This window comes from Carassius auratus, chromosome 14, assembly GCF_003368295.1.
Source record: "Carassius auratus strain Wakin chromosome 14, ASM336829v1, whole genome shotgun sequence".
Classification (NCBI taxonomy): domain Eukaryota; kingdom Metazoa; phylum Chordata; class Actinopteri; order Cypriniformes; family Cyprinidae; genus Carassius; species Carassius auratus.
In genome coordinates, this window is record NC_039256.1 from 9,735,412 (window position 1) to 9,760,381 (window position 24,970).

At 36.5% G+C, this 24,970-nt stretch overlaps 1 protein-coding gene across 2 annotated transcripts in view; it reads right to left on the minus strand.

Moving 5' to 3' along the window:
• The window catches only part of LOC113113562 (FERM and PDZ domain-containing protein 3-like), a 127,724-nt gene extending 111,348 nt beyond the window's left edge, over positions 1–16,376 (minus strand). The window contains exon 1 of one of the 2 annotated variants that reach the window (XM_026279822.1): positions 15,706–16,376. The gene's annotated coding sequence lies outside the window, so the exon portion shown is untranslated. The remainder of the gene's footprint in view (positions 1–15,705) is intronic. The other variant, XM_026279826.1, reaches the window with a different exon arrangement.
• Between the last annotated feature and the right edge of the window lie 8,594 nt (positions 16,377–24,970).

Here is a 24,970-nt window from a genome sequence, read left to right on the forward strand (position 1 = left end):
ACACACATCTGATTTTCCATCTCCAAGATGGAGGCGCTCCAGAAATCTTGAGTATTTATGAGCAGATGTCTAGTTTAGATGGCGACTGAACGTTATTAACGCTCGTGCTTCATCTTCTTCATGCAAACCTATCGATCATGTTCATGCTGCCTCTGGTAGGAGCTCCACGTATACCTGAGATGCATGGAGCTCACGTACCCATTGTCTGTTTTAGTGTTGTAATTTGCTTAATGACATTACTCTGATTGGTATACTCAGTGAAATGAAGGGCCAGCTTGTGTGCTCCGAGCTGAGCATTGCCCGCTGGAACACATGAACTTTATCAGCACCTCTGTTTTTACCCCCAGAGCGTACAGTGACATGGGTTTTACTCACAAGAAGGTATTTTCAGATTAAAAGATTAAAAGCAGAAAACACAGAAATGTTTTTTTTCTCACGAGTTATTTTCTGTATTTCACATCCAGTGTGTTTCTACCATTCATATATTTACTCATATTTGCACAGAGAATAAAACATACAATGCTGAGGTATTTAAAATGAAAACGAAAAACTTAAGACATTCATATTTATTAATAATCATTAGCATTTTTTCAGTAGCTGTTATTTTAATGAAGCTTAATTTGAAATGATGACATTTCTGTTCTTTTTAACTTGTTTCTAAGAAATACTTAATGTTAAAAAAAAATAATATATGGTATCACTTTATAATAACTGCATGCTATGAATCATTAAACATTAGTAAATGGCACAATCAGTCAATTCATTTATTCAGCATTATCCTCAAACTAATAGACAGTAGGAAGTAGTTTATAAATACTTTGTTCCTGATTTAAAAAAAAACAAAAAAAACATCTATAATGTTTTCATCATTTATATAATTATAATCAATTTATAAAATTGGTATTATTTAATTAACAAACCAGTTATTTAGGAGTTGTCAGTAGTTCATAAGATCATTTAGAAATAATAACTAAATGATTAATAAACTATTTAAATGCATATTTAAACGTATTATTTAGGCGTATAGTAATTGTTACTGTTTTATTCTTTATTAGCACATATTGTTCCTGTAATTCACTATTAATTCAGGTATTCAGGTTATTTCCGTTTCTTCTAAACAGAAAAGGAAACAAACAACAGACTGATAAAGAACATAAATATTTCAAGATTCAAAAACACAAAACTGTAGAACTGTACAGAATATTTTATATATATTTAGTTTATTTTTTTGTGATCATCTGTTGAATACATTTTTTTTTTCTATTTCAGCTAATTGTGAGTCTTCTGTTTGAAATGCAGAATTGGTCCTTCTTTGTGACTCAGCGTTGATATGTCACAAGCTTCTGATTGGATTTACTCTTTTGACATGTGCATGTTATCCCCTGTTATGTTTGTACTGGCTACTGTGTACAGGCCACCAGGGCACCATACAGACTTTATTAAAGAGTTTGGTGATTTTACATCCGAGTTAGTTCTGGCTGCAGATAAAGTCTTAATAGTTGGTGATTTTAATATCCATGTCGATAATGAAAAAGATGCATTGGGATCAGCATTTATAGACATTCTGAACTCTATTGGTGTTAGACAACATGTTTCAGGACCTACTCATTGTCGAAATCATACTCTAGATTTAATACTGTCTCATGGAATTGATGTTGATAGTGTTGAAATTATTCAGCCAAGTGATGATATCTCAGATCATTATTTAGTTCTGTGTAAACTTCATATAGCCAAAATTGTAAATTCTACTTCTTGTTACAAGTATGGAAGAACCATCACTTCTACCACAAAAGACTGCTTTTTAAGTTATCTTCCTGATGTATCCAAATTCCTTAGCATATCCAAAACCCCAGAACAACTTGATGATGTAACAGAAACTATGGACTCTCTCTTTTCTAGCACTTTAAATACAGTTGCTCCTTTACGCTTAAGGAAGGTTAAGGAAAACAGTTTGACACCATGGTATAATGAGCATACACCCTAAAGAGAGCAGCCCGAAAAATGGAGCGCAGCTGGAGGAAAACAAAACTAGAGGTATTTCGTATTGCTTGTCGGGAAAGTAGCTTATCCTATAGAAAAGCATTAAAAACTGCTAGATCTGATTACTTTTCTTCTCTTTTAGAAGAAAACAAACATAACCCCAGGTATTTATTCAGTACAGTGGCTAAATTAACAAAAATAAAGCCTCAACAAGTGTTGACATTTCCCAACACTACAACAGTAATGACTTTATGAACTACTTTACTTCTAAAATCGATACTATAAGAGATAAAATTGCAACCATGCAGCCGTCAGCTACCGTATCACATCAGATAGTGCACTATAGACCCTCTGAGGAACAGTTCCACTCATTCTAGGAGAGGAAGAATTGTATAAACTTGTTAAATCATCTAAACCAACAACATGTATGTTAGACCCTATACCATCTAAGCTCTTAAAAGAGGTGCTTTCAGAAGTCATAGGTCCTATTCTGACTATTATTAATTCCTCATTGTCATTAGGATATGTCCCCAAAACCTTCAAACTGGCTGTTATTAAGCCTCTCATAAAAAAGCCACAACTTGACCCCAGAGAACTTGTTAATTATAGACCAATCTCGAATCTCCCTTTTCTGTCCAAGATACTAGAAAAGGTGGTATCCTCACAATTATATTCCTTCTTAGAGAAAAATGGTATATGTGAGGATTTCCAGTCAGGATTTAGACCGTATCATAGTACTGAAACTGCTCTCCTTAGAGTTACAAATGTCCTGCTCTTATCATCTGATCGTGGGTGTATCTCTCTATTAGTTTTATTGGATCTTAGTGCTGCGTTTGACACAATTGACCACAACATTCTTTTACATAGACTTGAACACTTTGTTGGCATCAGTGGAAGTGCATTAGCATGGTTTAAACCGTACTTATATGACCGCCATCAGTTCGTAGCAGTGAATGAAGATGTATCATATCGATCACAAGTGCAGTATGGAGTACCTCAAGGCTCAGTACTAGGGCCGCTACTCTTCACGCTTTATATGTTACCCTTGTGAGATATCATCAGGAAACATGGTGTTAGCTTTCACTGTTATGCTGATGATACGCAGCTCTATATTTCTTCACGGCCCGGTGAAACACACCAATTTGAAAAACTAATGGAATGCATAGTCGATATAAAAAATTGGATGACGAGTAATTTCTTACTGCTTAATTCAGAAAAAACAGAGGTGTTAATCATAGGGCCTAAAAACTCTGCTTGTAATAACCTAGAACACTGTCTAAGACTTGATGGTTGCTCTGTCAATTCTTCGTCATCAGTTAGGAACCTAGGTGTGCTACTTGATCGCAATCTTTCCTTAGAAAGCCACGTTTCTAGCATTTGTAAAACTGCAGTTTTCCATCTCAAAAATATATCTAAATTACGGCCTATGCTCTCAATGTCAAATGCAGAAATGTTAATCCATGCATTTATGACTTCAAGGTTAGACTATTGTAATGCTTTATTGGGTGGTTGTTCTGCACGCTTGGTAAACAAACTACAGCTAGTCCAAAATGCAGCAGCAAGAGCCTACTAGAACCAGGAAGTATGACCATATTAGCCTGGTCCTGTCAACACTGCACTGGCTCCCTATCAAACATCGTATAGATTTTAAAATATTGCTTATTACTTATAAAGCCCTGAATGGTTTAGCACCTCAGTATTTGAATGAGCTCCTTTTACATTATACTCCTCTACGACCGCTACGTTCTCAAAACTCAGGCAATTTGATAATACCTAGAATATCAAAATCAACTGCTAAAATCTGGAATAACCTACCTAACATTGTTCGGGAGGCAGACACACTCTTGCAGTTTAAATCTAGATTAAAGACCCATCTCTTTAACCTGGCATACACATAACATACTAATATGCTTTTAATATCCAAATCCGTTAAAGGATTTTTAGGCTGCATTAATTAGGTAAACCGGAACCGGAAACACTTCACATAACACCGTACTTTCTACATCATTAGAAGAATGGCATTTATGCTAATGTCTGTTTCTCTCTTGTTCCGAGGTCACCGTGGCCACGAGATCCAGTCTGTGTCCAGATCAGAGGGTCACTGCAGTCACCCGGATCCAGTGCGTATCCAGACCAGATGGTGGATCAGCACCTAGAAAGGACCTCTACTGCCCTGAAAGACAGCGGAGACCAGGACAACTAGAGCCCCAGATACAGATCCCCTGTAAAGACCTCGTCTCAGAGGAGCACCAGGACAAGACCACAGGAAACAGATGATTCTTCTGCACAATCTGACTTTGCTGCAGCCTGGAATTGAACTACTGGTTTCGTCTGGTCAGAGGAGAACTGGCCCCCAACTGAGCCTGGTTTCTCCCAAGGTTTTTTTCTCCATTCTGTCACCGATGGAGTTTCGGTTCCTTGCCGCTGTCTCCTCTGGCTTGCTTAGTTGGGGTCACTTCATCTACAGCGATATCATTGACTTGATTGCAAATAAAAACAGACACTATTTCAACTGAACAGAGATGACATAACTGAATTCAATGATGAACTGCCTTTAACTATCATTTTGCATTATTGAGACACTGTTTTCCAAATGAATGTTGTTCAGTGCTTTGACGCAATGTATTTTGTTTAAAGCACTATATAAAAAAAGGTGATTGATTGATTGATCGCATACTGTTTTAAAAAGCACGCATGATATTGATCTACTTCAGGTTCTAATTAGGCGAAGACCAGCACATGAACTGTTGTGCAGTGCTGCTTACTTAAAAAAACAAACAAAAAACAAAACCAGTCGTCTGTTGATGAGAGTCTTAAACAAGGACTCTGGTGGATGTACGTCAGTACGCTATTTCTGCGTCACTGTGCAGTACTTTCCAATTTCGGTTTTCAATCCGATCAAGTGTTTACATGTCCTCTCACTCGGATTACAAAAGGAATAAACCACCCTTTACAATCTGATAAAAAATTTTGTTGGATCTAGCAAATTCCATCAGACTGATATGTTTACATGTGACTTTTTTATTCTGATTGCTTCTAGTCCTAATAAGATCGGATTAGTAGTGTCCATGTAAACACAGCTGATGTTTGTCTTTTTACTCCTCCATAAAACTGAGGGCAAGCACACCTTACTACACCAAAAGATTTGCTTATTTTCTTCATTTTGTTGTTTTTTCTTATTTGTGTTGCTTATTTTATTGACATATATTCGTATTGTTGCTTTTTTATGGTTACTTTTTTTTTTTTGTAGTTCCTTTTTAATTTTATATGATATTTATAAAAGTTTTACAAGGTATAAACAGTTTTCACTTTAGATGAGCTCACAAAAACAGTTAACTGACAACTACTAAATGTTTTATAACTGCCTGAATTAATCATGAATTACATTAGGAATACATGTTAATAAAGCATTTATTAGCAAAGCATTTACAGCTGCATTTATAAACTGCTCACTGCTGTCTATTCATATTGGGATAATGCTTCATAAAGGATGAATTGACTATTTACTAATGCTTTAACTAATGATTCATTGCATACAATTATTATAAAGTGTAACTGATTATACTTTAAAATAACATTCTGAAAAACATCTCTGTAATTGTTTAACCGTGACTTACTGTATGTAATGTTTATTTTGTTTGCCATTGGACACAACATTTATGTTCTTAGTGTGCTGTCACTTAAAAAGTGACCATAAAAAAAAAAAAAGAAAGTTAATTAAAATGATCATAAAAGTAATTTGTTTTATTGGTGTGCTGTAATTCAGGTCTTCAGAATCCTTATGATAATAACTTAACCTTATAGTAAGACATTTAGTTAATTAATGTTACTCAGTGCCTAACTGTATAATTACACTGTAACAAGGACACTTTAAAATAAAGTTTATTCAATTTTTTATTGATTTTTGCTTATGAAGAATCAAACAAATGTTATGATAGAATAAATAATATTTCGTTTTATAGTTACACCTCTCAGTGATTTATTTATTGTCCTTTTGCAAATATGTCTTGGAAATTCTCTGCAATTCTCTGCTACTGAACTCTTACATGGACAGAGAGTAGACAGAGAGGAAATGAACATTGCTCTGAGCAAGGGAAAGAGAGAAAGAGAGAGAGAGAAATCCATTAAATTCTATTGAAATATTGAGCGAATATATCTATATGTTTTTTTTTCTGCACATCTCTTTACCTTTTTTATTTTATAAAAACCTTATGAAAGATTAAACTAGTATTGGATTGTGTCTCAGTAAAAGGCATGGTGAGACTGAATCGTCCTGTTGTCCCATCCAAAGCTTTCAACGTTTATGTGTCTTTTCAGGGTTCACTCAGCATTTAAAAATAAAATAAAATAAAATAAAATAAAATAAAATAAAATAAAATAAAATAAAAAAAAATATTAAATGCTATATGTAATTCATGCACATTTTTTGGACTGTTTTCTTTTTTTGGGGGGTGGGGGGGCAAAAATGAAATATTGAATAAGTGTGCACATCTAAAACCCAAAATGGCACAGGTGTAGAACACAAATAACAATAATACTAAGAAAATTAATGTCTGCACACTGAAATTAAAGCTCCATTTACAACTAAGCGCAATGTTCCGTCCAGTAGGTTTTCGTCAGGCTCCAGGAACAATTTGTTCAGCGCACTGGAGCACAAGTTGTTCAGCGTGATCTGCAATCATTCTGCACTTCACTGGGTACTGAGCTCGGTCTAAAACACCTCTTTACTTCAGCCACATTCTATAAATACTTTTTAAGACTCTCTGTGAGCTTCAGTTTCAATGGGCAGAAATCCACCTTCTTTATCTGAACTTTTGGACCCCACTATACATGGAGCAAACATCATGATTAACAATCGACGTTAAATGGCAAATGGCAGCTATACTGCTTTATTTGCTCTCCCCCCCCCACCACCACACACACAAACACACGCCACACACACACGGCTGGCTGTGGCAGTGAACCATGCAAATGTCTGAAGCCGAGACTGACAGTGATTGAAAAGGGCCTTTGCAGCGTTAGTTAATTGTCTAATCAGCATTAAAGCTTTTGCTGTTATTTTTACACATCTTCGAGCAGTGATATTTGCAATCCATTTCCTTCAAAAATGCTGTATTTTCGCACAAGTATCTGCCATTCTGCATTCGAGAGCACACTTGACTCTGATAAGATGTCTGTGACGTAGAGCACATCTATTTACAGAGTTACTGAAACAGAACTTCTGCAGATTTACTGAAACAGAGCCTCAAGAAAGAAATGATTGCATATTGAAAATTAGTCCAAATAAAAATGAATTCCATCAACCACCACTAAAATTATATATAAAAATAAATAAATAAAAAATATCAAAATGGAGTATGCAGCACTGCAACTCAAAAAGCACGATACTTATATGCCGGTCCTCTGGTACCTCAGTGAAATAAATCTGCCCTGTCTTGCCCCGACGTGCCCCTGGCGTTCTGTTTGTGGTTGAGAAATGACTACTCACAGGTTCCCAAAGAACAGAGCTCAGTCAGAGTCAACAGCATGTTTAATTTGACAGGAACAAAACTGTGGCTTTGAGGGATGAAGTACAGTTCATTTAATATGTTGCAGTACATTCACTTGACAAAACACTGAAAACACATGTTTCCACAGATCTCCAGTGGAATAAAACATGAGTTGTGAAAATTAGACATGACATAAGACAGAACAGCATATCAAAGAGACCTAATTTTCCTCTGTGTCGATCTGCTGTAAGTGAGGTCTGCGCTCTCAGAGTCTGTATTACAGTAGTTTCTCATCTGGAGGACTCTTAAGTGCTTTAGCGCGATGTTAACCTGAGGACACGCTCCCCATCTCCACCTCATTTCTCAGCTGCCTTCTCTAAAATGGAAAGTTACTGTCTAGAAGAGTGGACTGAATCTAAGCAGAGTACTTTACGACTGGACACACTGTAGTTAATCACTTCAGGGTTATTCGGCAAAAACTCCATGTGACCAATAGTCTGTGAACATACTGTAGAGTCTTATACACTGTGTCTTTTCACTGTTATACAGTAGGGGGCGCTATCATGCATCTTGTGATAGACTACTGAATCTCTAGATCAAAACACAGTGAAGAAGAAGCAGAAACAACCATATTCACTGAAAACAAAAATATTAATTGAATTTACTATTTATATATATTTTTTAAGGTAAGTGGTTACAACTACATTTAAGGTAAGTGGTTAGCTACATTTAAATAAACAACATAGTTGACTAACTTTCAACATTTTTTATACTGAATATAATGAAAACTGCCTAATGTTACAGAATGAATGCTGATGCAGGAAGTGAAGATTTGGATGTGTTGATGGACACGATTGACTTTATTTTTGTTTTGATCATCGTTCTGAATCTGAATCAGGCATCGTCTTTTACAAAAACAGTTTTCTCAGCTTTTTTTTTAAACAGCTTTTTAATGAAACTTGTACATTCATATGCTGATGTTTGTTTTTTTTCAAGCAAAGGCTCTGTTAAATATGTATATATTACATTTTGCATGTTCAGTATACAATATTCTGGGGGTCATGAAAGTTTTATGAAAATGATCAATGCTGACAACAACAAAAAAAACGCTGGCAGGAAAAAAATATATATTTCCATTATGTCAGAGAGCAACTTCTTTTTTATTTTATTTTAATCAACATCAACACCACCCCTAATGATTAAGTTCAATTAAATCATCAGAATAATGAACTCGTGGGTAGAGGAAAACACTACTTGGCTTGAAAAAAATAAATTAAAAAAGATATTTGGGTTTATTTGACTATTTGTTAAATAAACCCAATGTTTATTTAACAACATAGTAAATGTAGAGCACACAGAAAGGCTTTACTCTCCCAACACACATGCGCAATATGCTTAGAAATCGACATCAGCATAACATCAGAAACAAGTTATTCAAAGTCACTTTTAAGCCAGACATCACCTTTCACCGGTACTGTATGGAACAATAACAATTTGTTGCTTTAAATGTGTTCCTCATCGACAGAGTTAAGAAGTAATTTGCATCTAATTGGGTAAATTAAAGATTTTCTCCTCCACAAATATTTAAAAGTTAATGATAAGTATACCAAACATCCCAATGAAATGTATATTCAGCAGAAAACAGTGCAGGATGGGACTTGTTGATCCTGGATGATGCATGCAACAGCATGCAGTGATGGATCATGCGCAGTGAGTTGCTGTGAAGACGATGAAGTTAGCGTGTGAATTAGCTGCTGTTGTGAGCTGTATTTATAGCAGCTGGAGTGTGAGAGCAGCAGTGTTGATGCGGCAGTGCTCTCTGACCGCACTAAGAGCTGTTCTGTTCCAGCTCCGTGAGTAGGTGGACTCTCATCCACAGTTCCCTCTCTTTCTCTCCGTCTGCGCACAGGATCTTTGTTTTCATCTCTCCTGCTACGAGTTACTAAAGGTTTCCATGGGAACTAAATGGAGATTAAGTAGTTAAGGTTGTGCATGTGATGTGGTGATAGCCAGAGGCTTGCTACGTCATTAATGGAGTTTGAGATGATTGCTACACAGACAAGGAACTAAATTATGTCATTAATTATCATAGAAATATTTCACTATAGTAATGCGAAAGCAAATAATGTTATATTATTATGTGATTAAATTATATGATTTGTGAATTGTAATATTGATTTGTTGATTCTAAGCATGTTGGAGATGTTCTGGATTGAGTCTGTCTCAGTTTGTTCTGTTTCTTCATGTCGTCATCATGTCATCTCTGTCTGGTGCACATAAAATCTCACTGGATTACTATGATTAATGGCAAAGGAATGTTTCTAATGACACACTACTGTAAAAGATAGAAATACAGCACAAATCAAGTTGATAAATGTGACCAATCACGGAAAGTAGGGACACAAGTCGGTTCTGGGGCATTTTGAGTTATTCACAGATTCTGAAAGTGTAGTCTCCAAGCTTTCCAACGATGTGTAACACATGGAAATCTGATAATATTTGGAGAAGTTGTGGCCATTTAAAGGTAGTTACTCAAAAAAGCTCAAACAGCAGAAATAGCCTCTGAAGATTGTGCAGTTCTCACTGCTGCGAGTGACAATGGGGCTCATTTACATCTCATTTAGATTAGCCATACCCCCTGCATAGCAACGACAGACACAACGGGAAAAATCACACCGCATACTATTAATAATAAAGGAGAATGTGCATTGTAAATGTCAGTAATTTATATTTTTTGACTTTTATAAAAATTATTTAGAGGCTGAAATATGTGAGTTTTATCTTTTTATAAAAAATCTTTAATCTTTCAAATGTGGCCATCATTTTTAATGTTATAATTTTAATGTTTATGTAAACAAAAAGTACATATTGATGCTAATTTTATTTGTTATTTGCTGGTTTTCTACATAAAACTTGGTGAATTGATTTCATTGTGTAGCATTAGGACTTTTTAACAGGATTCTGTGATAACCGATGAGCTAGCTAATAACATTAGGTAACGTTAGATATGGGAAGGTCTAAACATGGACTAAACATGAGATAACGTGTGTTCTTACAATGAACACAAAACAACAAACTTTGATGTTTATGGAAACTCACCCCATAAGAAACAGAAAAGTATTCTTGCAGATCCGAAGTTTGCACTGTGCGTCTGTTTGCCTCTAAATGTTACGGATTTTCCCTATTTCTCTGTCTTTATCCCCATCAAATGTTGCTATCGATATAGCCTCTGATATCTTACGGTCCAACTCGTCTGACGCCAGTCCAATACATTCTTCCTCGTCGTCATCTTTGCTCAGTTGTAGATTAGGGATATTATACAGTCTTATTATGTCACTTTCATCGTCGCTCAGATCGTCTTCAGAATCAGTGAGTGCTTGTTCGCTAGAGCCGGCCAGAGCACTGCATACTAAGTAGCCACGCTTCCCTCGGAGGGCGGGGGCAATAACAAAAGAAACAAGAGCCGGCTTATCCAGTATGGAAATACACAGACAGTGAAGCGCCCCTACTGCATGCTAGAATCTCCGACAAACAACCTGATTTCAACCTAAAAAAAGTAAACTTTTAAATATACCAATACTGCTATCTCAAACACGGACAGGCTTCTTTGTGATATCAACTAACAGATTCTGCAAAAAAACGAAAATCACCAATTGTGAAAAAAAAAAAAAAAAAAAAAAACGCTGCTTTCTCATTTTGCTCGAAAGTTGTGCTGCCGACTTGTGTCACTGGTTTCCGTGACGGGTCACAAATGTAAAAACACTTTATTTTAAAGACCAATTTTCCCTATTATCTAGAATGCATATTACTAGAAAATTATATCTTTATTAGTGCTTATAAAGCAGATATTAATGTCTTATTCTGCAGGACCACACATTAGATGCCTTAATCCATCCCATATCAAAACATAACGACAACCTTACGAACTATTTATAAGCAGCAAATTAGAAGTTTATTAAAGGCAAAAGTCATAATAAATAGTTACTGTTAATAATTAATAGTGAGAATTGTTCTCCAGAAGTAAAGTGTTTATTTAATGTTTCAAAAATAAATAACAATAATAATAATAATAATAATAATAATAATAATAATAATAATAATTATTATTATTATTATTATTATTATTAAATGCCAACTAAAGGGTAAAATAATGTTCCATCATCAGTACAGATATAATTATGTAAAAATTAATCAATGCTGTCCTGTACTTAGTAAAATGTATAAAAATTAAATACAAAATTTGACTATATCTTAAATGAATGAAAACTTTTTTGTTGATTTGTATAAAATTAAAATTACTTATTTAATTGCTAATTATTTGGGTATGCACTGTAATCTAATGATTCTTGCCCTATTCAAGGTTTTATTTTTATTTTTATTATTATTTATTTTAGAAAATCTTGTTAAACTGGATGACATTTTAGTGGGTGTCTTCAATAAATCCTGGTATAAATGTATGATAGTTTTTGTATCATATAATATTTTGTTATATGTATGTGTGTGTGCGTGTGTCTGTGTGTTTGTTATGAAGTGGCAAACAGGAAAGTGGCAAAAAAATCTGAATATATATATATATATATATATATATATATATGTAAAACTGAATATATAAATGTTAATTGTGAATACATAAGTTTCTTCATATATATATGTGTATATATATGTGTATATATATATATATATATATATATATATATATATATATATATATATATATATATATATATATATATATATATATATATATATATATACACACATACACACACACACACATACACATACACTGTTGTCTTTATTTTGTTTACGTTAACTATAATGCATGGGTTCTTTAATAAGTCTTATAGCATAAATTTGCACACCTCACACATTTCAAAATCACAAATTTAATTATCTGCATTAATTGGTGAAGTTTGGACTGGAGTAGATGTGTTTTGTGTAATAGCCTTTTGTGTGACTGCAATAAGCAATATATGACACACTGACCTCTTGATATGCCTGTCGTGTTCTGTTGACATACACCTGCTACGCTAAAAAGACTGGAGGTTTGGTTCAAGTCCTGCTAAAATATTAGCTGTGACCTTTTAAGGTGGAGCAGATTTCCAATTATAAGCTAGCGCTTTTCACCCAAATATTTGATCAGAATTCTTTCCTTTAAAAAGTGTATTTCACAGTGTTGAACTCAAGACCTGACTAGATCTCACATTCCGAGACAAGACCAAATTCTCACTTCTGTGGACCGTGCTTGACTTCAGTCTGGAGAGCTCTTGTTGTCTGTGTCTCTTGTTGGCTCTGTGTTATTGTGTCTCTGGAAAGGAGCATACTGTGGAAGTTGGTGTGACACTGACAGAAAACCAGGCTTCATTCATCTCAAAGGATAGCATATTTACACTGTCTGAATCACTCAGACCCTCTTCTGGTCTCGGGCTTGACTCTGACTCAACCTACTCCGGTTTCAGCCTGGACTCCCTTCAAATGAGCTGGCCTCCACTTCAACCTAAATACAATCTAAATGAGACAGGTGGTTATGATAATTAAAGCATTTAAATGGGAAAAGTAAAACAACACATTTTAAAATATAGAATGTTTGGTTATCCACCTCACACTGGATAATTCAATTCTGTGTTCAGATCCAGTACATGTGTCTCAGACAGCAGAAGCCTGTTTGTCTAGAACATCACCCTTGGTTTATTATCATCTGTCCTTTGACTCCTTCAGCACCTACAGCCTGAAAAGCTTGAGACATGTTTCTAATTTTAACGCAGCCTCTGACCTCCTTTGTGTCATGTAGGACCCAAAAGACTAAGAACGTGCCCAGACTGCCAAACCACCAGGACCCTTCTGAAGTCACATACAAAGTCTAGCTGTCATCCTATCATCTTGTAACTTGTGTTAGAGCTAATGTACAGTCAGTGGGTTATTATCACAAAATAAACCCTGACAAGTGATCTGGGGCCCGCACCTCATGATTAGAGTCGTAAAAATGGTTTGAGAAAACCAAACTAAACAGATCCAGCCAGAATCAAGTACTTCCACTACACTCCAGCCTAAACGTTCTCTCTGACTCAAGATATGATCCTGAGTTTGTGATTATTTCATGAGCAGCCAGAATGATGTATTACTTTTGCAGCAAACATCCTATATCAATACAATACCATTCCCTGCTGGTAGAAGGTCATATTTCTTGGCTGCTAATGAAGATATCACTGTGAGGAATAAAAACACATTTTGCACAGCAACAGGAAACACCACTGCTGTCCAGTTTATCAATCAATCAATCAATCAATCAATCAATCAATCAATCAATCAATCATTGAGATGAATGATGAATGAAGAAAGGAATATAGTGAAATTAAATATATAAAATATCTGTCATTGTAATTAATTTCTCCTAGGTTCAATATAGGCATATCAAACGAAATAAAAACTTTGTATTAATTTAAAATATATACATTAGGGTAACATTTTACAGTTAGGTTCCATTTGTCACCTATATATATAAAAAAAAAAAAAAAAAAAAAAAAAAAAACCTTACAATATAACTAGCAGTGAACAATACATTTGTAACAGATTTTCTAACATTGTTATTAATCAACATTAAATAAGGTTCATAAATGCTTTATTAGCATTTTTCATTGTCATTTTATGTTAACTAATGTAAACAAATTAGGAAAATAGGAACTCTATTGTAAATTGTTACCAAAAGAGAATGAGCACTTACACGTAAAAAAAAAAAAAAAAAGAACCATGCCATTACTGTTCCTTTTTACAAACCTGCAATTTCCCCTTCTGTCCCCTTAAAGCAGGTGGTATGGCCATTGTACAGTATGCTGCTCAGCAGTGTTGTGGAGTCCAAGTCACCTCTAAATACAACATTTCTATCTCAGATTCAATCTCAGAAATGCAATGTGGTGCTTCCTCATTCCGTCATAAACTGGTTTTAACGGGTTGTGGTGTAACTAAAAATTCGGAATATGCATTTGCAAACATATGAACTCCTGTGTCTGACTCGGGATGCCGGCCAACTACTGCGTTAACGAGACACTGAAGATCATATAACTGTGTATTCCTCAGGAGACCATATGACAGCTTTAATCTTTTCAAATTAGATTGCATTGGACATGTGAGTAAACGTGAAGCAGAACAGCAGAGACCTGAGAGAATATCAGTGCCTGAATAGAGGACATGATGGTGCAGTTTTCAAAGCTGTTGGGTCCCTAAGTAAATTCCACATTTGATCGTTATAGCAAATTAAAGAGAAAAGTAAAACCACATAGTCATACCTTCCTATTCATTTAAAATGAGATTCCCACTCTTCACTAAACACGTCATTAATTTATGCCAGGGATAAACATTTCCCCTACCGTAAAAATACTGCAACTCATCCAGTTAGAAACAGAGATTTCCTGAAAGATCGCCAGAGATTCATCTTTAAAAAAAAAAAAAAAAACGAGCATCATTATTATTCATAATGACGCAAGTAAAAGGCATGCACATGTAAACACAGCTCATTTTGTGTACTGAATGGGGCTATTTAGCTCATTAGCACAAATTGGCTGCATTGATATTGAGAGCCGAGGTACAATATACACATGTGCAAATCAATCACATGCACTAAACCTGCAGCTGAGAGACCCCTCACCACCACCCACAAGGGCTTTAACAGATCCCCAGCCCACTGCAAATTAAGCATCACCTCAGTCAATAGTGCATTTAATGCTTGCTAACCCAATATTCCAGTTCTATAATGCAAGGCAAGCTCAAGCGAAAAGGGATGTCCACTTGTCAAAGCCACCAGATGATATTGTTGGCATCCTTTGGTCGGCATAGTAATAGTTCATTTACGGGTTCATGAGTTTTAATTACGATTATGCAAGAGGAAGACTACAGCTGGCATTGCTGTGCATTTGAAAATAAAGTAGATATGATTGCTTGAGGTACAGTTCCTTTTTCATTTTACTGTCTGCTTTGCCACACACACTGAATTTTAATGAGGATCTTTTCCAGCATCTCCAAGGCATGAGTTTTGATTACATGCATATCTTTTGCATTTTCAAACTTCTTTGGAACCACGTTCTCGCTCAAACATGCCAATCTGACAACAATATGCACAGTTTCCCCGAGAGAAAAACAAAGAAAAACCAAGAACAACAGCTTGAAGTAGCCCGATATCCCCAACGATGGATTACATTGATCCTTTCGGAGGTTAAATCTGTTGAATTAGATGGCACCTTACCTGTGTCTGAGGCATGCAGCAGCCACTTTCAGCCCAACCAATCATGCCCTCCTATTTGGGCAGCTCAAGTGCTTGCTGGCAGTTGCACAGGTGGAGGTTCAGAGAGAGATCTTTCCCATTCACCCAGGTCATTGCAGCTGGCCCCGGTGTCTTCTTGAGCAGACAGGGGATGGGCGGCCACTTGGAACTCTCACATCTCTGGCGGATCCCTGCAATGTGCTTTCACTCTCAGCGACTGCTGGATGCAACTTTCCCCCGTATTCTCCACCTCGCTGGGTTTGTATGCATTTCCCTTCCTTTTGTGAGATCCGGCGAGTGTGACTGAGATGCAGGGAGGGATAGAGCATGAAGGCAGGAGAGGAGGAGAGAAAGGGAGGGAGAGAGAGAGAGAGAAAGAGAGAGAGAGGGAGGGAGTCGCAGGAGAGAGATGCTTCATTTATTGGCATAAATCAGGAGGGGAGAGAAGAGGAGGGTCTGTGGAGAGACTACAGTACATGTCAGATATGTTCACTTTAGAGCATGTGTGCACGTCCCAAGAGATGCTCTCTGGACATGTGTGATTATGTGTAATGTTGCTTTGATATCAGTGCATTCTGGGTTTCCCTGTCTGTCCTTGTACCATGAAACTGCTTGCACGAACAAAACTCATATATACGTGCCAAGACCAGACAATCAATCATGTGCACTAGCACATAAGGAGGCTGAGGCTGAGGCTGAGGCAAAGTGGCTGTATGTGTCTCCCCAGGAGAAAATTTACATTACAGACTTCCACAGGGAAAATGGGATGGATGTGAGCTATCCTGCTGCTCTCTGAAAACCTCCTGGGAGAGGACAGAGATAAAACTGGATTGCTAATCGAATAAGCCAGCAAAGTTGCATTGTTAAATACTCAAACCAGTGGAGGATTACGGAGTGAAGATGCTCTCTGAGCGAGGTGATCTGAGGTTTCCCATTTGTCCGGGACATTTACATTTACATTTACATTTAATCATTTAGCAGACGCTTTTACCCAAAGCGACTTACAAATGAGAACAATAGAAGCAGTCAGGTCAACAAGAGAACAACAACAGTATACAAGTGCCATGACAAGTCTCAGTTAGTCTAGTATAGAACGCATAGCCAGGTATATATATATATATATATATATATATATATATATATATATATATATATATATATATTTTTTTTTATTAAATGAAAAAGACAAGAAAAGGAAAAGTACTGGTGTTAGCAGTTAAGTCCAGGCGAAAAAGATGAGTCTTTAGATGTTTCTTGAAAATGAGTAAAGACTCAGCTGTACGAATTGAGATTGGGAGGTCATTCCACCAGCTGGGCACAGTCCAGGAAAAGGTCCGTGAGAGTGATTTTGAATTTCTTTGGGATGGCACCACAAGACGTTGTTCACTTGCAGAGCGCAAACTTCTGGAGGGCACATGAGTTTAGGTAAGTTGGTGCCGTGCCAGTGGTGGTCTTGTAGGCAAGCATCAGTACCTTGAATTTGATGCGAGCGGCTACTGGTAGCCAGTGTAACCTGATGAGGAGAGGAGTAACATGAGCTTTTTTTGGCTCATTGAAGACAACCCTCACTGCTGCATTCTGCATCATTTGCAGAGGCTTGACAGTACATGCAGGAAGGCCCGCCAGGAGAGCATTACAATAGTCCAGTCTGGAGAGAACAAGAGTTTGGACAAGAAGTTGGGTTGCTTGCTCTGACAGGAAGGGTCTAATCTTCCTAATGTTGTATAAGGCAAACCTGCAGGACCGGGTCATTGTAGCAATATGGTCAGTGAAGCTTAATTGATGATCCATCACAACTCCTAGGTTTCTGGCTGTCCTCGAAGGAGTTATGGTTTATGAGCCCAGCTGTATAGAGAAGTTGTGATGAATCAATGGGTTAGCTGGAATCACCAGTAGTTCAGTCTTTGTAAGGTTAAGCTGAAGGTGATGATCATTCATCCAGCTAGAAATGTCACTCAGACAGGCTGAAATTCGAGCAGCTACCGTCGGGTCATCTGGCTGGAATGAGAAGTAGAGTTGGGTTTCATCAGCATAGCAGTGATAAGAAAAGCCATGCTTCTGAATGACAGATCCTAAAGATGTCATGTAGATGGAGAAGAGAAGTGGTCCAAGTACTTAGCCTTGAGGAATGCGGGACCTTGAAGCCAACATTCAATGGCACTCACAAGCCATTTTTTTTCTAGAAAGTGACGTTTTTATGAGTGAAACGTGTATTGAATGAGATATGGATTGATTTTATCCATTGAGATATTGGATCCTTTGATTGGATTGTTAATAGCACTGAGTTATGGAGGTTTACTACTCTTCAGAAACACCACTATTACGTTTTGGGGAAGCTTTTTGATCGGGACATGAAACCCGAGGTCAAGTTCAACCTTGACAGCATTTCAGTATATTTCAGACTTTACCTATTTAGATATTTATAAGAAACTGAAAAAAGCACAAATGTCAGGGCAATGTCAAAACTTCTCCAGGCCCCAAAAATACCCTTAGACTCCAGAGGGTTAATGTTGATATTTGTTTCTCCTAAATGGATCAACATGATTTGATGATTAATGTATGTATCATGGTAGTTTGGAAATAATATACCAGCGAAATTTCCCCTAAACCAGAGGCAAGGGAGACACAGCCTACTCAAATATTTTCAGTGGAAAATGGATGAAGAAAAATTGGTTGATAATAACACTTCTAGTTATTAATTTCATGTTTCATTAATTTCACCATTGGAGTTATAAAATATTTTTTTTACTGTTACATTCACTTTCATTTTCTTTTTTTTTCTGTCTAAAGGGTAACTAAAAAAAAAGCAGATTTAAGAATTGAAACAAAATACAATGCTCAAATCAAGAGCAAATACAAACATTAGAATACATTAACTTATTCATGCTTCTACATGGTTTTGAGTTATTCTGTTGAGTATTTCATGTACATTGATGCTCTCTGCATTACAAGTATAGCGCTGTGATTTACAGAGTAAGTTTTACTGCATACAGTAGTCTGCTCAACTAGGTGATGCCAGCTGAAATAGAAATTAATTAATACATTTACCTTCTTTGGAAATAACATCCAGCAATGAATCACAAACAATAAGGTCAGAAATCTGCTTTAAGAAAATGAATATGTGCTGTTTTAAATGTATGTGATTGCAAGGGTATGACACTCAAGGCATAAATAAATGAGTGTGTTGGAGAAATGAGAAAGCCTGAGACGAAATGCAAGATGGGAGACATTTACAGAGGCATGTGGCAGGATACAAAGCAGCTCGCCTGACTCTCCTTGTGAGCAAATAGGTTCCCTTGTCAATCAGCACCTCAGGCTGCATCAGGCTAATACTTCCAGAGCAGTTTTGATTTACCCAGGCTTATTATGTTGACATGCGTGTGTTCTTAAAAATGACAAAACATCAGAAATTGAAGGTTCTGCATTAGTTGTTTTAATTTTGCTTTTTGGACTTGACTAAAGATGATTGTTTTCCTGTAAATGTGACCAGATGTGTGAAAGGACAAAACCACATGTGAGTATACATTGTTATTGAAATGCTAGTGACAAACATCATTTTAAATCATCATTCATCAACATGCACTGCATTGTACCTGAAATTATTTTGACAGAGGACCTTTACTTGTGCTCTTAATATTATCTAAGTAAAACTTCTAAGTCAACACTTTTATCTTCACCTGACAGCTTGTATGGACTGGAATATGACACCACACTCTAAAGATCTGCCCAATGAGCTGCCAAACTGACCAGCTTCGTCCCTTTTGTTGCCTTTGTTACCATGTCAAATAATTCCCTCTTCTCATGCTTACACTTCATTTCAACTCTTCGTATTAAACAAAGCCATGTTAGCCCTGTCATTACATTACCTCTCAGTGCCCCTCAATGCAACAGCCAGAAGAAACATATGTGAACTGTTTCATGGGTATTTGTATTCAGCTGATGAGTCAAAATAACAGGCTTCACTTTGAATCGATATTGTCAAGTAGGGTAAAACATAGCTTAATTTACCAACACCAACAGCCAAATTCTACACTGTTGTTTTTAATGGAACCCTTATTCTTGTTGTTGTTGTTGTTGTTGCATGTACTGATTTTGCTGAGTTATATATGTACCTAGGTCAATATATTTTGTTGACCCTGGAACATCATTTTAAGCCATAAATTTAGTCCTGGCCATATCCCTACAACTAAACCTAACCTTAACCACGAGTAATCCCTAAAATCAGAGGAAATGATAGATGAATGACACTGATGAGCAAGCACCAAACACTGATTGTAAGCCTACACTTCATGAAAACTATAAACTGGTTCTTCAAATCTGATTGGTTAATCACAATGTTGTTCCAGAGTTAAAAAAGATGTTGATTCAGGAACATGTTGTACTTGGTAAAATCATGTTCTGCTACTGTTATTGTTAAATTATAGAATAAACAAATCAATAAAATAAAGAACACAAACCACCTCAATGATAAATACAATGGCTTGACAGTTTTAAAAGCAGACACCAGCCAATTTATTAGGTGCTGTACACCTGGCTACAAGTGGGTTAGACCCCCTTTTGCACTCAGAATTACCTTAATTACATATGGCATAGATTCAACAAGATGTTGGAAACATTCCTCACAGATTTTGATCCATATCAACATGATAACAGATTTGTTTGCTGCACATCCATGACGTGAGTCTCACATTCCTTACCATCCCAAAGATGCTCTGATGGATTGAGATCTGGAGGTAATTTGAATGTAGTGTACTCATTAATCACTAAACCAGTTTGAGATGCTCTGAGTTTTGTGACATGGCGTGCTATCCTGCTGGAAGAAGCCACCACAAGATGGGTACACTGTGGTCAGCAACAATGTAATGTTAAGACAATGTTCATTTGGTACTAAGAGGCCCAAAACCTGACCTTACACCACAAACCTGACCTGTTGGTACAAGGCAGGATGAATCCATGCTTTCATGTTGTTTACAACTAATTCTGACATTACTATCCTAATGTCATAGCAGAAATCAAGACTTATCAGACTAGGCTTTTCCCAGTTTATGGTCCTGATTTGGTGAGCCTGTTTGATTTGTAGCATCAGTTTGTTGTTGTTAGCTAACAGGAGTGACAGCGGTGGTGTCTTCTGCTGCTGCAGCTCATCTGGTCCAGATCAGATAAGTGGTTATCTGAGTTACTCTTGCCTTTCTATCAGCTCAAACCAGGCTGGCCATTCTGGTCTAACTCTGGCATCAACAAGGCATTTTCACCCACAGAACTGCGGCACACAGTATTTTTTTTGTGTGTGACCATTTTCCATTAACCCTAGTGATGGTTGTGTGTGAAAATCCTAGCAGATCAGCGGTTTCTGAAACACTCAGATAGTCTGGCACCATTAATCATGCCATGTTCAGAGTCACTTTATTCACCTTTCTTCCCCGATCTAATGCTTGGATTGAACTTCAGTAGACTGTCTTGATGACGTCTACATGCCTGAACCATTGAGTTTATGCCAGGTCATTGGCTGATTAGACATTTGCATTAGTAAGCAGTTGAGCAGGTGTACCTTATAAAGTGTCTGGTGTGTGTATAAATGATTCTTGGTTAATACTTTATTTAAAGGTGTCTTGTTAAAAGTTATATGTACTCACCATTATAATAACAATGAATTATGCACAAATACATGCAAGTAACTCTAACCCCAAGCCTAACCCTATAGTAAGTACTTGTTGATTCATATTTTCTTTAAAAAAAAAAAAAGAAAAAAAAAAGTTCTATAACATTTTAAAATGCTATTTTGCTATGCAGTTTTTTTCCCCAGTGGCTTACATACATTTTCAAAGATTTGCTTTTTTTTTCAAAACGTTAAACACAAATCCAAGAATTATACACACAAATTGCAAAACCCCTCACATCTCTTGCAAAATGAAGCACTGCATTCAAAATATCTCAAACACATCTCAAAAGCAAACGCCTTTGCCATAATATTGATTCCTGTTCGATTTTTGTGTGCTGTGTTTTGCAAAAAAGTGTTTTATGAAATTGAAAACTGAGTCAAAGTCTGAGAATTAGTGCATATTTGGTGTGTGCTTCTGCTGTTTGAGTGCCAGCTTTTGATAAATTATGTGACAAGTAAGGATTTTGTGAGTAATCAGTTGAAAAAACAACAACCTGTAATTAGGTTTAAATTAGACTTAAATCATCCTGAACACTACTCTGTGTGTGAATGTTGTGTGTTGCGCAATGTGATTTATATGAAGAACACTGAACATTCTCACACTTTAACAGTATTTATAGCTTCTCAATAGAAGAGGCTGTGGGAATGATTATCTGAAAATATGCATTGGTATGCAGGTGTAAGGGACATTAAATTAAAAACATGCACCTCTTTCACTACAGTTGCTGGAGGTTGCAGACCCCTGCCGTAGCATATCACAACCTGTCTATTTCTGTGCTCTTCTCTCATCTTCTTCCGCAGTAGCTACCTTTTCCTTTCCCTGTAGGTGGCACCTGATCTAAGACAGCACCCCTGTCCTTAGCACTGCTCCTTTTCCCAGACTTCAGCGGAAAAGACCTTAATGTGCAGCCAGCGTGCCAGATGTGGTGTGATTTAGCACCTCTGATGAAGGTGTCAAACATCTTGCAGTTTCCAGTGCTGAAACTGGGTTACAATCCAACTGCTCTCTCTGACAGCATCATGTGGACCTTTGAAAGGCTTTTCTTTGTATTGTTTCCACCCTCTGGTCACCGCTCATCTGGATTCACTGCAGTTTTTATTGCAGATGTGCATGACACCCTGATCTGAATTCTCCACAGAGCATCCTCCCATCTGGACTCACAACACCATCAGGAATGTGTTCTGTGGCTTTTCCAACACCTTCAAATCCATTCTGCTTTTATGAATAGGGTGCGATTTCATGGCGAAGCATGTCGATGTCACTGTGGTATGCCTGTAACTATGGAAACAGATGGACAATTGCCTGATACCTGGGACCTCTGGTGGGGGAATCATGAATCTCTGTTATCATTTAAAAAATGTCCTCCCTCTGCAAGTGACTGAATAAATGATTGATTGGTTTTGTCACTTTTAACCACATCAAAGCAAACACGGGCTGCATCAGAGCACTGTGTCAAGGACTTCCTTTCTATTGTCATGGGAATAGTGATAAAAATAGCTTGCTGATTCCAGCCAGTCAAAGCTCAGAGAGCAGATAGCCATGACGTGAAACAGAAACATAAGCTGGAAGTCCACAAACAGACTGGAGGTCTTGAGATAATCAACAGAAGCACATTGCCAGCTTTATACACTTTATAATTGTGATATATACAGTATATATATATATGAAGAAGACTTATATTGTTTTTATATGGTAATTTTCTGCATTCATCAAACCCCTCTGAGAGATACACTATATTGAGCTCAGTCTAATCCAAAAGCCAGGGTATAGTTATAAAGGTATAGTTCACCCAACAATTCTGTCATTAATTACTCACCCTCATGTCATTCTAAAACCCTATAAGATTCGTTCATCTTCAAAACACAAATTAAGGTATTTTTGATGAAATCCGAGATTTTGTCTGGTGTAGCTCACTTTCGTTAAATTTTTTTTTTTTTAAATAAATAAAAAGAAACTCTGTGTTCATAAATTTTCCATTAACAGTGAGAAGAGAAACTGCTTCAGTCCAATTATTCAAACTAATTTGCAAACCAATACAGACTAATTTTAATTTTTCTAATTTAATTAGAAATGTACTCAAGTTACCAGAAGTACCCATCTTGCAAATTTTCCAAAAATGTAATCAAGCAGGAGTCAATGGAGTGAATTGATTTATTATTATTATTATTATTAGATATTCATAATGCTGCAACATCAGCCTCAGGTACACCAAATATTACCAATTAATTAATATTTCCAGCATAACGAGTCAATAATCTGAAAATCAAAGAAAATATTTGATCAACGTCCCGGTATTTTACATTGCATCTACCAACTTGCCACAGGCTGACCTTCATACCTAATGCATTAAAAAGCTGCTCAGACAGATTCTCTCAGATGTTCCGGAGCTTGCCATGCCTCCTTTCATGAAGCACCTCTCCTTAGGGGTAGTCAAGAAGAAACTACTCCAAAAATGAAAAATCTGCTTTGATTTTATGCTGCTCGTGGTGTTGATGTTTTTTTTCTATTAGCTTTGGATTTCACCCAAGTGGCTAATTTTTCACATTGTCAGATTTTTGACTATTGTTGTTATGCTTCCCTACAGCAGCAGCACAAAAGATGTATCAGTAGCTGACAATCTCCCTTTGTTTATGTTTATAATGAAATGGCTGTCCTTGCAGGATGCCTGTGCGTGAGAACTTTATCAGTGCTCTGCATGCTGATTGTGACCAGCAGTGTTTGTGTTATCAGGACAGACATCCAGATAAAGCATTCAGCCAATCACTTCAGAAACATCTGGAGATAACTGTCCTATTGCTGATTTTCATGCCTGTAGATAAAAACTGACTGACAACAAAGTTTTATGCTGCTCTTATCCATCAATGCCTGGTGGCAACCACGACTGGTTTGAAAGGGCATATTTTAGTACAGCTTTTATGCATGATTCAGTGTTTGCACAAAATTTTGAGGCAACACAATATAAATATATATTTATCTTCGAGAGAGAAAAAAAAAATAATACAACGAAAGTTTACTGGAGTGGTACCTTTTAAGATTGTAATAGTCACCATTTAGGTACTTATACACCCCCTTTAGGAGTAAATGTGATACTAAGGTGTATCTAAAGGTTCCAACATGGAGAGAGAAAAAAACTAAAACCAATTTATAATTAACAATTTATAATTAAATCTTATTTTGACTCAAGTATTTATTTATTAAGTCAATCAAGAAAGCAAGCAATTAATTTACTGGGTTGCATTTGACTGATTACTCCCTCAAGAAAATGCAATGCCAGTTTCATAGTTTCATCACCAAATTCTGCTGTAACTATCAGACAGTAGCAACAATTGATCTCAAATATCTCAGCGACTATAAACAAACAACACATAATGAGGCATCAACAAGTATGTCATTGTTTCAGTTTCTCCAGAGTCTTTTCTTTTGTCATTTCACACCACAGACTATCTTTGCACTGAATCGGTGGCTCTGTGACGTTTTCCGATTTATGATTAAAACTATTTTTTTATTTTTTTATTTTTTTAACCAACTGGTCAAAAGGATTCACAAAGTGGTCTGAACATGTCACAAATCTAATCACTGTGCCTCTG